The sequence below is a fragment of the Lemur catta genome, chromosome 5 (assembly GCF_020740605.2).
Source record: "Lemur catta isolate mLemCat1 chromosome 5, mLemCat1.pri, whole genome shotgun sequence".
Taxonomy (NCBI): Eukaryota; Metazoa; Chordata; class Mammalia; order Primates; family Lemuridae; genus Lemur; species Lemur catta.
Window position 1 is genome coordinate 75,602,726 of NC_059132.1, and position 16,699 is coordinate 75,619,424.

A 16,699-nucleotide genomic window follows, 5' to 3' on the forward strand; every position below is an offset into this window, starting at 1 on the left:
ATGAGTCTTAACCTCTCAGGACCTCCACTTTCTATCTATAAAAAAAAAAGGTGCCAGCATATCGAAATTGAGAAGTGACTCTGCTATTTAGTACTTATGTGATCCTAGGTCATTTACTTACCCATTTGAAGCCTCAGCTTCCTTATATGTAAAATGGGGGTAACTAAAGCAGCTACCTCACAGGGTTATTGCATATTCAATGACATTCAGTGAGACAATGTCATGCACTGAGCACAGTATTTAGCACCTCAAGAAAGTGCTCAACAAGTGTATGGTGATGATCTCATCATCATTATTGTCTTTCTTATGTCCTTTGGGTGTGTGAATCTACAATTCAAAAATTTTTATAAAATCCTACTTGCAAATAGAAGAGGAATCCCACCTATACATATATAATGAAAGTAGGTCCTGAGACTTTAAGAGTAGGTTTCTTAAGCCATGAGAACAATCACACCGCCCCATCTGGGCTAACTTCTACTTTCCCAGTCAGCACTTCCCTTACCAGAATCTATCAGCTTTGGGTCTACTTCAGTCAGGACAACAATAAGCTCATTCGATGGCTGGTGTTACTACTGTGTCGGACTGTGTCGGAGTGCAGGCACTCCATTCCTCTTGATGCACTTCCAGGTTTCCCAGATGACACATGCCATTTTTGCACAAGATTTTTTTGACAAAACTTTTTGTCAAAATTCTTCTGCTTTTGTTGTACAGCTCAAAGTAGTAATTTTTATCACAGGAATTACAACCAGTAAAGGAAGTTTTTTTTTAAAAATTGTTATTGCAAAAGAGAAAATAATAATAATAATAGCAGCAGCTCAGGCCTTTAGTTTCCAAATGGCTTTACTATCTCTAGTCCAAAAACCTAAGGAGGAAGGTAAAACTGGATTTCATTGGTTACACAGTTATAATGTGGTTAAATGAAGTTCTGAATCTAGGCTTTTTAATGTCAAGTCTACATTCTTTTCACTATATTTACAGTATTTTTCAATCACACTGGTGGGGCCTCCTGTTACCAGTTACACATTCTATGCTCCCAGCACCAAGCCAAGCCAGCATTTCCAATGCCTATCCAAATCTTATTTAGAGAAACAAACAAACAAAAAGCAATGTCAGGTCTCCATGGAAGAATAGGCCATTATGAATTCTGTGAACATAACAGCAACCTGACCCAACTGTTAGAGGGGGCTAATGTTTCTAAGTAATAAGATTTGACTATTCAACTGAAAAAAAAAATCTTACTTGTATATGGGCTCTCCGTGTACGTTATTTTTGCAATTTACTGAAATCTATAATTTCAAAATAAAACTTAAAAAATATTGCTCTTATTAAGAAGATACTAACTTTCAGAAATCAAGATAGCAAGAACCAGTTTTTCAAGAAAAGACAAAACCAACCAAAACTACTCTCTCTAAGAGAAAAAAGGCAATCTCTCAACTTCTTTCTTCCTCCCTCTCTCCCTTCTGCCTTATTTCATTTGTCAGAAATAAAATCTATCATCTCAAATAATAAGGACTACAGAAAAAGTAACTTGAATTTCCCCTTATCTCATCCCAGTTAAAGCAATATAATATAATCAGAGATTACTCATTATCTTTTTTTTTTTTTTTTTTTTTTTTAGACAGATCTTGCTCTATTGCTTAGGCTCTCGCCCAGGCTGGAGTGCAGTGGTGCCATCATAGCTCAATGTAACCTTGAACTGCTGGGCTCAAGCAATCTTCCTACCTCAGCCTCCCAAGTAGCTGGGACTAAAGGCATGCAACACCATGCCTGGCTAATTTTTAAATTTTTTTGTAGAGACAGTCTCGAACTCTTGACCTCAAACGATCCTCCTGCCTTAGCCTCCCAAGGGGCTGGGATTACAGGCATAAGCCACCATGCCCAGCCATCCCTGATAAAATTGAAAATAATGACAGCTTTATTTAGGAAGATATTAGTTTTTTTCCTCTGAGTTAACAGTATATATTTCCTTCAAAAACACCAGTCAACACTACAATTTTCCACAGTAAGATACAATATATCTTTATTTCCAAAACAATCACATTTCTAATGCCAAACCAGAAAAGCTAGACTTTTTCCCTAGAAAAAATAAGGCACTAATACTGCCTGATCAATGAAGCTGACATTCTCTCATCTCCCACAGTATAATATGTGGGATTTTTTTAACAGGGAGTAATGGCAGCAGCTAATATTTCTCAGAAGTAGTCATCCTCTCAATTAAGCTCATTAATCATTCTCCCTCTTGAAAATATTACAGCAGAGAAATGCTGAACTACACATTAGGGAATATTTTCTCTATGTCAACAGTAAAGCTAATGAAAAAATAAAAATAGGCAATTCACCAAAAAAGACAATAAACTCCAAATAAAGAAAACAATGGTTAATCCCACTATTAACAAGAGAAATATAAATCTTTTTAAAAAAGAGCTACCTTTCTGTGTTTTGTTTTTGCCTATCAGAATGGCAGAATCTAGTGTTTGACAGGGTATAGTAACATAGGTTGTTAGAAGGCACATAAACTGGTACAAAGCTTATGGAGGACAAATTAGCAATATGATACAAAAACCTTAAAAATGTGGATAACTTCTTATCTAACAAGTCCATATCAAATATTTTATCCCATAAGAATACTTACAGATATAAAAATAATTTCTTACAAATGTGATTAGTTTTCTATTGCTATGTAACAAATTACCATACATTGAGTGGCTTAAAACAACACCCACTTATTATCTCACAGTTATGTAGATCAGAAGTCCAGGTGGGCTCAACTGGGTCCTCTGTTTAGGGTCTCACAAGGCAGAAACCAAGATGTCAGTCAGAGGATGTGGGCTTATCTGAAGGCTCTGGGGAAGAATTTGCTTCCAAGCTCTATCAGGCTGTTTGCAGAATCCAGTTCCTTGCTGTTGTAGGACTGAGGTCCCTAGTTTATTTGCTGTAGCCCTCTTCATTTCAGCAATGGAGACCTTTCCTCCTGTAGAATCTCTTTTACACTCTGAATCTCTTTGACTTCTGTCACCAGAGGAAAAAACTCTGCTCATAAAGGGCTCATGTGATTAGGTTAGGTCCAGCCAGATTATCTCCTTTTTAACTAACTCAAAGTTAACTGATTAGTAACCTTAATTACATCTGCAAAATCCCCTTGCAAGTAACATAGCATAATCATGGGAGTAATATTCCATCATGTTCAGAGGGGAGGGAATCATACGAGGTGAGGGTCATTGGAAGTCATCTCAGAATTCTGCCTACCACACAAGAATATTCCTCACATTGTTATTATATAATTATAGACAAAACTGGAAATCACCTAAATGTGTAACAAAAGGGTTAATTAAACAAATTAAGGAATATTTATATGCTGAAATACTATTTAGCCACTGAAGGAGAATATTTACTGATATAAGAAAAATTCCATGTACATTAAGTGGAAAAAGCAAAATACAGAACTGTATTTCAACAAATACAACATATACTAAAAATTACATGAGAGCAGAAGCTAATGGCTATTCCTACGGAGCCCACTGCCAGCAAACAGTAGGTTCGCAATAACAGTTTGTTAAGTAAATGAAGAAATATATATATATATATAGATATAGATATAGATATAAAGAAAAAAGACATTGACCAAAATGTTGAATGTCCCCTCTAGGTAACTGGATTATGAATAAACAATTTTTTTCTCTTTATAGTTAAAAACATTTGTACAACTATAATGTTCTACTTTGGCACTAGATTATTTTTTTAAAAATCAGCATGAGGGAACATAAAGCTGGCATTCTTCCCATTCAGGATTTCTAGGGATAGTAAGTTACTCTCCTTTTATCAGTAGTTCACAGTCCTCAGCAGAGACTCAACCACTTTCCAAACTTAAGCAAGCACTCACTCATTGTCTTCCACAAATAGATAGCAACTATGTCCACTTAATCCTGCCTATACCATTACCCCAAGTAGCAGTAGTTGCTGGTATTCTGGAACTTTCCTGGTGTGCCACGCACAACATATTTCTATAACCCAGGCAGATATAGTCAATTTCTGGTGCTATGAGAGAATCAAATGAGTCCAAAGTTCAGTTTTCCAAAAAGGATCTTATTTATCAGGGGAAATAGCTATGCAGAGACAGTAGTATAAAGCAGACTAAAATCGGGGCTGAAATTAAGGGCTGTGGGATCAAAGAGGAGGGAAAAATGAATTCTCACAGAGAGGATAAAGAATGGGTTCATGATAGAAGTAGCATCTGAACTCAACCATAAAGGATAGATAGGTACATGACAGGTAAAGAGACATAGAAAAACATTTCCACTAGTAAGAATAGAAAGTAAAGCAGGGAGAAGGGAAATTACAGGGTAGTTTGAAGCATATTAAACAGTTCTATGTAACTAAAGCTTCATATCAATATTGTTATCTATATCTTTATCTATTAGTTGGCTAAATGAGCACATTTCCTCTCGATATAAAAAGAGAGAGTGCTCATTTAGTTGACTATACCCTGTACACACTGGAATGAAAGACAGGTTAGACCTTGGTAAGCTCTGAATGCCAGGATAAGGAATTACGCCAGAAATGCCATTCAAGGTTTTTGACTGGAAGAGCAACAGTATCACATGAGAAACTTTCCCCAGTTATCACAGTAAATGCATAAGAAAACTTTGCTGCTTTTAGAAAGAACTGATACTCAGAGCCTTAATATCACTAAGTTCAACAAGAATACAAGTATAGTCTCTACGTAACTGAATGAAGTTGCATATGTACCTACAATAATTTTTTTTTTAAATGTAGGAAGTCCTAGTAACTCACACTGTACACCTACCTATCTGGGGATTTCTTAAAATGTTCCATTCTTCAGTATCCTCTAATGAAGGCTTTGTTTCCCAAGGATTACACTGTGTGATCAGCAACCTAAATCTCTCTCTATGAGAAGAGAACTACTGATAAAGAGCAATGAAATTTTTTGAGACATTACCAGAATTCCCATAGAAAAGATCTGAAGGTAGCACCTTCTTCTTTCTCTTGAAAAAATAACATTGATAAGCAGTATATAGTTATTCAACATCTAAATCAGAGATATATGGTTGTTTGCACAATTAATTCATTCAGAAAGGAATAAAAACAATATCCTTTAACCTATTGCCTCCTTTCTTTCCTGGTCACTAAATAAAAGACAGGCTATTAGAGTTCCTCACAAACTCAGTGACTAAATAGTACCTGATTTTTCAAAAGCTGAATAAACAGCCAATAGCAGTGCAAAGATAAATGAATCGATTATCTCCATGTCATAAGTATATATGGCAGGAAGCTATTCCCCTTTTTCTTACCTCTCCAAACATAAATGCCAATTCAGAGAAAAGTAGTAATCTATTCTTCCCAAATATAAAATGAGAAGGCAGAATTCCTCAAGTTCTAGGGCAAAAGAAGGAGGAGAGGGAGGGGAGGAGACTGGAAGAAGAGAAGAAAGGAAGGAGAGAGAAGGGAATGAAAAAAAGAAGAAAGGAAAAGAAAAGAAAAAGAAAAAAAAACACTCAAGTCTCCATCTAAGCAGGGCTAGGTTTAAAATAGGGTCTTTGTTAGTACCAAAAATGTGCCCCATGTCCAAAGAACACCTGGCTGCTGCTTCCTTTATCCCAAAGGATATATAGAATTTCACTATTTTCCATCATCAGCTTAAGTAGTTTCCAGTGTTTTCTTAGTCCCAGACTGCATTCTAATTTCCCTTGGGGCAGTAGAAATCATGGAAAAATTAACGCTTTGTATAGCCCTACTAGGGATGAAGATTAATCATGCACAGTACCAAAATCTCACTCAAGAGTATCTAACATGACTAATAGCATCTTTACCAAGCAAAATTTAGCATTAGTTCCAAGCAGTTCCTAGTCCATCAGAATCTCTATCAAAACCATCAGCAGCTGCCAAGGAAACTATCCAGCTAAAGGTAAACTAAAGCAAGTGCTCACCTTCCTAAAATAAAAAATATACCTCTGAGTCTAATAGTGAAGCTCAGCACTCCCAAATTCAAGAGATAGCCAGCAGGAACCATAAGGCAAGAGCCAGCTAAGTACTTATTGTCCACATCACACAAGCACCGCAGGGCAATACCATGCATTTCTTCCAAGTCATCCTTCTGAAACCTTGGGAATAACACTTGTACTTGGCTACAAGTTTTGTAACTATTAATACTTTGTTCCCACACATTAAGAGCAGTAATTATTCTAGGCTAGGATTCTTTTCTCATAATTGAGAAAGCTAATTGGCTCCAAACCAACAGGATGGCTTTGAAAAGAAAAATCCACTGTAAGCTATAGAACTGAAGTTACAGTTTGAGTGGGATGCCATGTATAGTTGTTCTTTTTCTTTTTTAAACGCAGATTCATTTAAGAAAAGAAAGGGCTTGTTATACACATATTTATGTTTTGGATTTCAGCACTCTTTTCATAAATGGTAGTATCCTGGAGATCTCAAACAATACTGTTATTTACGTTTGAAACATTTATGGTAACACAGGTATTTACTATTCACGGATCTGGGGTAGATACCTGTCAGGGATAATTCACTATACTGAAACTCCCTGGAAATTTGTGGAGTTCTGCCTTTGGGCACTTAGTCATTAAAAATATCTTCTCAGTTAATGTGACAAGTAAAGGCAGGTTGAGAAGCACGGTCTAAAAAGGGGTAAATTCCACCACGTGCACAGTTACCCTCGAGTTTCGAAATGGGAGTAAAAATGAGCATCCAAGGCTGTCAAAGGAAAAGCAGTACAGCAGTTCGAAGGAAGATGCGTGCGGATGGACCATCTGTAGGCGCTGTCTGTAAATGAGCTTCAGGTGTGTGTAGCACCGCTGCCGAGCCACACTTTCCCTCCATTCAGTACTGGAGATGGGGAAAGTACAGAAGGGCAGGTTGGGGCCTCAATTTAGGAAACTAAGAAGGGCTCTGAGAGAAGGAATTGTTCAGCGGTTTCTGTAGACAGGACAGTGATCTATTTAAGGAGCAATGGGGCGAGCAAAGAAAGCAGAGCTAGGTCGTCTGGAAAAAGAAAGAGGAGCAGGAAAGAAAAGTACTGGGATCCACTGCCAGCGGGCGAGCAGAGCAGAAAGTGATCACAAAGACAGAGCAAGTAAAAAGAGCTCACGGGTGCCAGGCATGGGGTCCAGGCCTTCTGATGGGAGAGGGCTTTCCAGGCACCGGGAAGCGAGGGTGAGACGCCCGCATCCGGTCCGCTCCCTTATCCCCGCGTTCCCTCCACCACCCTCCAGCCCACTCCCCGAGGCTGGAATAACCTTCGTGCTCTCCGGTGGCTGGGAAAGAAGCTTTGGCTCTTCTCTGGCAACGTGCCAGTGAGCTACGTCCACCTCCACACTCCCGGCACCGGCTCATAGGCTGTTGCCGGGACGCCTAACCCCTGAGGCCGGGGTGTGTGAATGAAAAGGAACGCAGAGGGCTCCGGAAGACCTCCGACCGCTCAAGATGAGGCCTGTGCGCCCTCCGCAAGCTCTCAGCTCCGGCTGGTGCCCTAGGACCGCGCACACACCCCTCTCCTATTTGGCCGCGGCGGTAACATTACCCGGGCAACAACACGGCCAGAGCCCCGGATGTGGTTGCTAGGGCAGCAGCGGGAGGGGCGGGGCCAGCCTCCTGGAGAGGGGCGGAGGGAGCCTCGTGGGAGGTGCGCTGGGACCATCGAGACGTGGCTGGGCCAGGCCAGATTGAGGGAGAGAGAGGCCGTCCAGGGCCAAGGACAACGTTACTTCCGGTCTTCTCACTTCCGGCTTCGCTCCTCTTGGTGCTGGTTCTGGAGGCTGGGTTGAGAGCCCTCCGGTCCAAGTATCCTCGGCGGTTGGTCAGTGTGAGGCTGTGACAGCTGCAGTTGCTCTCCGCCCCCGAGGATCCGAGGTGCGTGGGGGGAGGGGAAGAAGGAAAAGATCCGGGTCGCGTTTCCGCTCACTTCTTGACCGGGTTGAGGCGGTTTATAGGGAGCAGCGGCAGGGATAATCCTCGACTTGAGAGCTGCCGGGTTCCCCCGCAGACAGGTGAGGGCGGAGCTGGCCCGCCGGGGAAGAGGCGGGGGAAAGATGGCTTGAGGTGGTTGGCGGGGCGGACACGTTGCCTCCGGGTTCGCAGTTCTGGACTTCACAGGGAACTTCTATTCTTAGTCTGTGCCCTATCTACCCAAGTATCCTTTTGGTTTTTCACTCTTCATTCCTCCTGTCCCTCTGAGTGTGCCCCCGAAACAGTCGGTTGAAGGGGTCGGACCGGCACTTCGAGGGCGGCACCCTGTCGGGAGTGCTTGCACGATCCAGACCTTTTTTGACAAAGTGTCGGAGTGGGCCACCTTCACGTTTGGGGTCCAGCCTTTTTTTTTCTCCTCCTCTCCCTGCGTCCCCCACTTCCTCTCTGCCGCAGTGAGAGGAAGGGAGATAGTGATAGTCCCTCGGAGAGGTTCATCTGGCAGTGGTGCAGGGAGGAGCCTTGCCTAGGAAATGTCCCAAGCCTGACTGTGCTTATGAGGACGTCCAGGGAATGCTGGAGTTTTGGAAAGGGACTTGTGCTGTTGTCTTTTGCCAAGTTACTACTGTTTACGTGTCTAGGAAAAGGAAAGAGTTTTTTTTTAAAACAGTTCTTAGATGCTAGACGTTTTTCCCTTTTACTTTATTATTTGTTTTGTTTTTATCTTCCTTTTGAGCTCTTTGTTCTTAAAATGTTTGTACTTTACACTTCCTGCAAATCCTTTAGCCACTCTTTCAGGATTTCAGCCTCTCCCCACTTCGTTTCTTTTAGATTATATAATTTTTCTAACTCGGTCCTTATTTGATAAGGGAAAAAATGGAAGATTTACAGGACTTTTCATAAACTTGTGCTTTCGTGCTTTCACCTTCGAGGATGTGCTCATGTTTGCCATTTAATTAACTTCAATGGCATAGAAATGTGCACCAGAAGTGGTTAAGTCGACCCTCTGTAAGGCTGCAGGAATTGACCATTTCATTGCTTGTCTCTCAGATCCACCACAGATGACTATATTTAACTACTGTTTTAATTCTACTTTCCTTCCGTTTGTGCTGTGTGTGTGTGTGTGTGTGGGTTTTTGTGTGTGTGTGTGTGCGCAGTGTGACCAGCGCCCTCTCCCAACCAAGTCTAACATTCATCTCAGAAAAAAGAAAATATTTCTAATCTTATTTTATTTTTTGGATTAAAATTCCTGTCTCACTTACCTTGGTTCCTCTTCACATTGATAAATTAGTTTTCCTTGGATTATGATTTCTCTTAGTTTTGGGTTATGACTTCGGGTCCCCAGTCTAAGGGTCAGCAACTTTCAGGGGTCATCCTCATCCCCACACCTGAAATTATATTCAAAATTTTGTTTGAGTGCATTTTTCCCCCCTGGGAAAAATGTACATTCTTTTTATCAAATTCTCAAAGGAGATATACAACCTCCAGATGGATTTAAACCACTGCCTAGACAATGTCTTGCTTAAGTTACTGTAAACAGTTTTTTTGTGGAGCTGTAAATGGCTTGTTTTGGGACTAAGGAAAGTAGAATGCAGGATTCTAGCTTGATATTGAAATCTCTACTTTAAAACTTCAATGTTTGTGAACTCCTTCCTAGACTTAGAGAAGGAAGTGAGACTGCCTACTTCAGTTCCTGATTTGTGGTTTTGAGGTTTCTTTTTAAGGATGGCTGTCTGTGGCCAATGCCCTGGAGATTAAGTGGATTTATAAACTGCTGTGCTTATCATTATCTAATACATACTAAATATCATCAATCTACTAGGTACAGTTTGGAGTAAAACATTTAAATTCTGGTCATTCTTTGCTTTCATTTTCTTATTTTTCACTTGAGGTATATCTGCCTTTGGTTTTGGCTTTGCTAGGATGAGCAAACAAGATATTTCAGTGGCATGGTGCATGAGCCTTTGGTATGTTGCTGCTTATCTTGACATCCCCTTTCACTCCATTCCGTATTAGGCATTTTAATGATTATTCCTCCTGTGAATAAATTTGTATCCTTCCAAGCTTAATGTAGGTTTTAGAGTGCATGTTTGAACTTACTCATTTGGTTGTGAAGTGTTTGTTGATTGAGGGTTGAAGTTCTAAAGGTTTGACCTTTTTTTTAAGTGAATGGTAACTTGAAGAGACCTACACAGCTCACCATAGTCTGTCTAGAGTAATCAGTTTCTTTTGCTTATACGATGAAATAATTTTTCCTCTGTCTAGCATTCTCACATGGGGGAGCAGTCAACATAAAGAGTAGGTTTGGCTAAGTTAGTTTCCTTCTAAGGTAATGGCATATTCAAAAGATGTATTATATCTAACACCATAACAACATTTGTATTAAAGTTTGTTTGCTTACTTTGCATCAGGCACCATGCTAAATGCTTTACATTACTATCTATTGCTGCCAGCCACCTCATAAGGTGGCTAAAATCCCCATTTTTAGAGATGAGGAAAGTGAAACTAAAGGACTAACTGAAGCTAAAGTAATCTGCTGAGAATTACACTGGTGTGGAGCCAGGATTTGAACCTAGGTTGTCTGACTCCAGATTACTAATAGACGGTTTCTACCATACTTCCGTTATATCATTATATTCTTTTTGGAATAAGTTGGGGATATCTCAGTGGCTGATTTTCTTTCTTTCTTTTCTTTCTTTCTTCTTTCTTTTTTTTTTTGACATGAAGTCTCAAAAAGAAAAATCTTTCAGGCTGGTCATGAACTCCTGGGCTCTAGTGATCCTCTTGCCTCAGCCTCTAGGGTAGCTGGGATTACAGGCACATGCCACTGCACCTGGCTAATTGTTAAAATAACGTTTTTAGAGACAGAGTCTCACTATGTTGCCCAGGCTGGAAAAAATCAGTCTATCAGTCATTAAGAAATGGTCTTTTTCCTTTATTAATCTTCAATGGATGAACACCTGATTGAATATCATCCTGAAAAGTATGACAAAAAGAAGTGAATTTGGAGAAGGCCTATGGAGTGGTACTGGATAGGGTTTTCTCATGGTGATGGATGTGAGTCTTTGGAGTGCGTGTATGTGGGTGTGCATTATGATATGTGAGGAGTGAACAATGTGAAAATGAAAGTTATAAGTAATAAATTTGGCATTATAAGAGTCTGAAAGTATAAATAATTTTAAATGATGAATTTGGGATGGAGGAAAGAATAAATTCAATAGGAAACTTAAAGATAATATGGCTGTAGATGGAAAAGTAACAGTATTTGTACAGACTGAGAAATAAATTGTTCCACATAATATGGAAGGTGATGACTTAGGGACCATGACAGTTTAAAAGTCAGATATATAGCAGCATTACTTCTGGGATGTGTGAAAAAGACTATAAAACAAAATGGGGCCAGGTATGGTGCCTTACCCAAATAATCCCAGCACTTTGGGAGGCCGAGGTAAGAAGATTGGTTGTACCCAGGAGTTTAAGAACAGCCTGGGCAACATAGCAAGACCCTGTCTCTACGAAAATAAAATAAAATTAGCTGGGTGTGGTGGCATGCACCTGTAGTCCCAGCTACTCAGGAGGCTGAAGCAGAAGGATCCCTTTAGCCCACGAGTTTGAGACTGCAGTGAGCTATGATCAGGCCAGTGCACTCCAATCTGAGCAACAGAGGGAGACCCTGTCTCTAAAAACAAAAAACAAGAGAGTCTGAAAATAAACTTGTTATCCTTGGTCTACTGGCTTTAGGCAGTCATGGAAGCCACTGAATAGCTCTTGCAGATTGTCAGCTATTTACGAGACAAAAATAAATGTTTTCTTTTTCTCTTTCCTTTGTTCCCTTTCCTTTCTTCCTCCCATCTCGCATTCCATTCTCCTCCATTTCTTCTAAACCTTTGTCTTAGGATGGGCATAGGCAGGTGTTGCTTAGCCCTGTTAGCAGTTGATTCCTGAAAAAGGAATATAAGATCTCATGAAGTACTTTTTTTTCTCTAGCAAACATAATTATTTAAGTGAATACTCTTCTTCAGAGTAGACAGTCTGCTTTGAAATCTACTTCTACTACTACTGCCAATTCAGACTGAGACATAGGAAAGTGAGAAGTTCTTGCTTGGCTTTGTCACTTCACCTTAGTCACCAGAATCTGAATAAATTTGGGTATTTGGAAAAAATCAGATCCTCTCTTGAAAGACAAAGATTTGCCACCAAAAAGGATTTTTAAAATATTTTGGGATCCAAAGATAAGTTGTAAAACTGGCAATTGCTCAAATCCTTTATAAAAATAAGGCAGTATCTTTGCCATGTTCTCACCTAAGAGTTATTATTTTGTTTTATTATTGTATATCTATGATTGCATTGAACTAGCAGCTCTTTGATGTTCAGGCTTGATCCTCTTTGGTCCTTTGGGGAACAGTGACACATTGCCTTTGGAGTGGGATCTTAAGAGTTAACAGAGATGGTGGTGAGCCCTAAATCATCCAAAGGAGGGAATTAGTTGGCCAACTCCAATTTCTGCTAGTATGAGATAGTGTTCTAGAGCAAAGTTTCCAAACTTTTCTGCATTGTGGCACATATAAAAAATGATTATAATTGTGTGGCATACTATAGTCAGGCCCTCCCTGGTTCCCTGAAGCACATCTGTAATCCATTCTTGGCTCACTGGGAAGCTTTGCCCTAGAGCTTTGTCCTAGAGAAAAGGAATATGTTACTCTTTGTTTAATGCCTTCTGTTTGTGTAGCACATAATAATTTACAAAGCATTTTCACATATATTCTCATTTTTACTCCAGTCATGTCAAATAGGTAGATAATATTACCATGTTAGAAATGAAGGTAATATGCTTTGAACAAGGCAGACTCTTAAAAAGGGATGGATCAGGAATTCAAACCCCAGTGAAAGAGTCCCTGGAGGTGAAGCCAGTGGCCTGTAATCTCCAGGATGACCAGAACCCTATCTCTGTTGTCTCAGAGTGCTACTTTCAGCATCTAGGGCAGTGCCAGGCACATAGAACCTCATAATAGTTATGATTTATTGACTGCTACTCTGGTTAGGCATTATGCTTTATAGATACTATCTGTGTATTAGGTTGTCTTATTTTTTGTTAACAAATGGAGAAACAGGTACAGAAACCAACAGAAATTATTAGTCCCAGATTACCCAAGTAATAAAAAGAGAACCACAGGACTCACAACCAAAGTTGACTCCAAAGCTTGTACTCTTTTCACTATAGTGACTAAATAATTCCATGACATTGGGAGTAGAGACTGGGTGTCAGTTAAAGCATCTGATGTTGGTAGTAGGGGATGGTGGTGGTGGTGGTGGTAAGAGAGAGAGGCAAGTGGACTAATAAGTGTTTATCTTTGGCAGTTTTGAGGTAGAGTTCTAGAGATGATACCTGTCTAATAAGATTCCCAAAGTGTTTGGGGTGCAGGTGAGGTAGAAAAGAGTAACTTGGGTCATTAGTATTACAGGTACTTCTAACAGAAGGGTTAAAAAATGTAGATTCTCTTCCTGTATGGCTAAATGTTAATTATAGATTATTTCTTAAAGATATGCTTACAGGTGATTTTTATTTTTTTCTTTCTGTATTTCCCAGTTATTTTATACTGCATATTAATTACTTTTAAAATTAAAAATATTTTAAATTATTAAAGTACATATTCTTGAAATAAAAATTTAAATAATATTATACACAGATGGAACAGAAGTTTCTTCTACTCCTTTAATTCCTCCATCCTCCATATCCCCTCCCAATTTGAAAAGTAAGTCTGGGTGAAATATATGAGGAAGCTCTAAACCTACTCTAATACCATAGCCACTAGCCACATGTGGCTATTTAAGTTAGTTAAAATCAAATACAATAAAAAATTCAGTTCCTTGTTCGTACCAGCCACTTTCCGTGCTCAGTAGCCACATGTGGCTAGTGGCTACTTTATTAGACAATGAAGATTTAGGACATTTTCAACTGTGGCCAGCCCTGCCAAACTTTAAAATGCCATATGATTGGTGACATAATTACTATATTATACCAAGAGTTAAAAAATCTCTATGTTCCCTGTGGTGCCTAACAGTTTTTGTTTTAGCTGATGAAATATTATTGCCGTGTTCTCTCTCATTTTTTTTTTTTTGTTTTAACTAAATCCAGATGGTAAAAGTCTAAGTCTAATGTTTTTCTTGGATATTCAAGGATTATAGTTAGCTGCTTTTCTAGGATAAAGATGTCAGCCTTATTGAGGGCATGAGTGTTTTCTGTCCCTTTTGAGCTCTAGATCTGTATAGCCTGCTGTCGTGTTGACACCCTCTCTTGAATATCTTAATAGTATGTCAAATCCAGTCTGTCTAAAGCTAAACTGATTTCCCCTTCCCTCCCCTCAAAACCCCCTAATATTGGTCCATTCTTTTTTCCTTTTTTCAGTGAATGAGACCATTATCTTTTCATTGTAAAATCCAGAAAACTAGGAGTGATCTTTAACTCCCTCTCCCTGATACATCCAATGTGTCAACAACTTTTGTTAATCTCACTTTCTAAAGGTCTCTTAGATTTTTCTATTTCTTCCTATTTCCACTTCTACCATTTTAGTTCATTACCATCATCTTGCCTGAAACTTCTAAAATGTTCTTCATTCTTGTCTACCCACTTCTGTTTTGGCCCCTCTCTGATCCATTATCCATCCCGAAGGCACAGTGATTTATTTTGAAACACAAATCTGATTGTCACCCTCCTCCTCCTCCAATCCTTTATGGCTTCCCATTGCTTCTAGGATAAAAATAAAACTCCTTAACAATGCTTAGCTTTCCAGCCTCATCTTGTACCGTGTTATACATAACTCTCCACTTCAGCCCTGCTGGCCCTTTCTTTTTTTTTTTTTGAGACAGAGTCTCACTCTGGTGCCTGGGCTAGAGTGCCATGGCATCAGCCTAGCTCACAGCAACCTCAAACTCCTGGGCTCAAGCGATCCTTCTGCCTCAGCCTCCCGAGTAGCTGGGACTACAGGCATGTGCTACCATGCCTGGCTAATTTTTCTATATATATATGTTAGCTGTCCATATAATTTCTTTCTATTTTTAGTAGAGACGGAGTCTCGCTCTTGCTTAGGCTGGTGTCGAACTCCTGAGCTCAAACGATCCGCCCGCCTCGGCCTCCCAGAGTGCTAGGATTACAGGCGTGAGCCACTGTGCCTGGCCTCATGGTGGCCCTTTTTGAGTCCTTGCCTTGCTCCTGCCATTTTTACTGGGCTTTTTGCACATGTTTTTCTGTCTGGACCATTCTTTTCTTTACTTTTATTTCACTTCACTTGTTAGCTTGTAGTCATCCTTCACACCTCAGCTGAAGTTTTGCATCCTTAAGGAATACATTAACCTTCTAGATTAAGGTAGTAGTATCATACACTTCCCCCAGTTGCAGTTTACATTTATTTGTGTGATTATAAGATTGTCTTTCTCTTCAATAGCCTACAAACTCTATGAAAGTAGGACCACATCTTGTTTTCATTTTTAGCTCATTATTGAATCCCTAATACCTAGTTCAGTGCCTGACACCTAAATATTGACCCATTGAATTTCCAAGTTGATGGTATTATGGATCTCAGTTCATGGAGTTTTGTAATAAAAGATTTTAAGTATGAATTTTTATCAAAATAGTAGTTAAAATAGTAGTACAGGTTGAGCATCCCTAATCCAAAAATCTGCAATTTGAAATGCTCCAAAATCTGAAACTTTTTGAGCTGGACATGACACTGTGAGTGGAAAATTCCACACCTGACCTCCTGTAGTGGGTTGAAGTCAAAACTCAAGTGCACAACACACAGTTTTATACAGCATCCATAAAAGAAAAAATACCCTACCAGCCTCTTTCAGCTGCATTATATTTTTTTTGCACACGCTCAGATTCCCCCACACAAGCACACTCACAAAGGATAATAAAATGGCACATGTGTGTAAGAAAATGATCATTTATTGCTAGCATGTAAATTCATAGTCAGGAATGATGGTGATGCCAAACAACTGCAGATTGTCCATGTGAGTGGTTGAGGTAGTGACACCTTTGTTTTCAGATGGTTCAATGTACATAAACTTTGTTTCATGCAAAAAATTATTTAAAATATTATATAAATTATTTATCTAAAATATTATATAAATTACTTTCAGGCCATGTGTATAAAGGTGTATATATTCATTCATTAATGAATTTCATATTTAGACTTGGGTCCCTTCCCCAAGATATTCCATTATGTATATGCAAATATTCTAAAATCCAAAAAAATCTGAAATGTGAGCTATTTCTGGTTCCAAGCATTTCAGTTAAGGGGTACTCAACCTATAGTTAAATTGCCAGCTGTTTTTTTCAAATGCATGGAAATAAATTATTAATAGTCATTAAAATATAGCACAATATTCATAGATTATTTTATAATAAACTCTTATTTTTGATGGTTTTAGATTTACAGAATTATTGTGAAGGTAGTATAGAGCTTCCTGTATTCCTCAAACCCAGTTTCCCCTATTAACATATTACATTAGTATGATACATTTGTCACAATTAATGGACTAATATTGCCACATTATTATTAACCATGTTACATTTCATGGTCATGTGTCTTGTTGGTTTTGACAGTTGCTCATATTTCCTTGTTTTTGATGACAAGTTGATAGTTTTGAAGATTACTGGTCAAGTATTTTGGAGACTGTCCCTCAATTGGGACTTGTCTGATGTTTTCATCATGATTAGACTGGGTAATGTGTTTTGGGGAGGAACACCACAGGGGTAAAGTGC

At 39.2% G+C, this 16,699-nt stretch overlaps 1 protein-coding gene and 1 long non-coding RNA gene across 7 annotated transcripts in view; one reads left to right on the top strand and one right to left on the bottom strand.

Moving 5' to 3' along the window:
• Nucleotides 1-2,703: 2,703 nt before the first annotated feature.
• LOC123638495 lies at nt 2,704-7,535 on the bottom strand. Its single transcript, XR_006735377.1, has 2 exons — nt 7,269-7,535; nt 2,704-3,009 (listed from the first exon to the last, which is right to left on the bottom strand). It is a non-coding gene; the product is annotated as an uncharacterized LOC123638495 (long non-coding RNA).
• A 165-nt stretch (nt 7,536-7,700) lies between these two features.
• ARFIP1 (ADP ribosylation factor interacting protein 1) overlaps nt 7,701-16,699 on the top strand; it is an 81,281-nt gene continuing 72,282 nt past the window's right edge. For 2 of the 6 annotated variants that reach the window (XM_045552129.1, XM_045552130.1), the window contains exon 1: nt 7,701-7,881. The gene's annotated coding sequence lies outside the window, so the exon portion shown is untranslated. The other 4 variants (XM_045552123.1, XM_045552125.1, XM_045552124.1 and 1 more) reach the window with 2 other exon arrangements.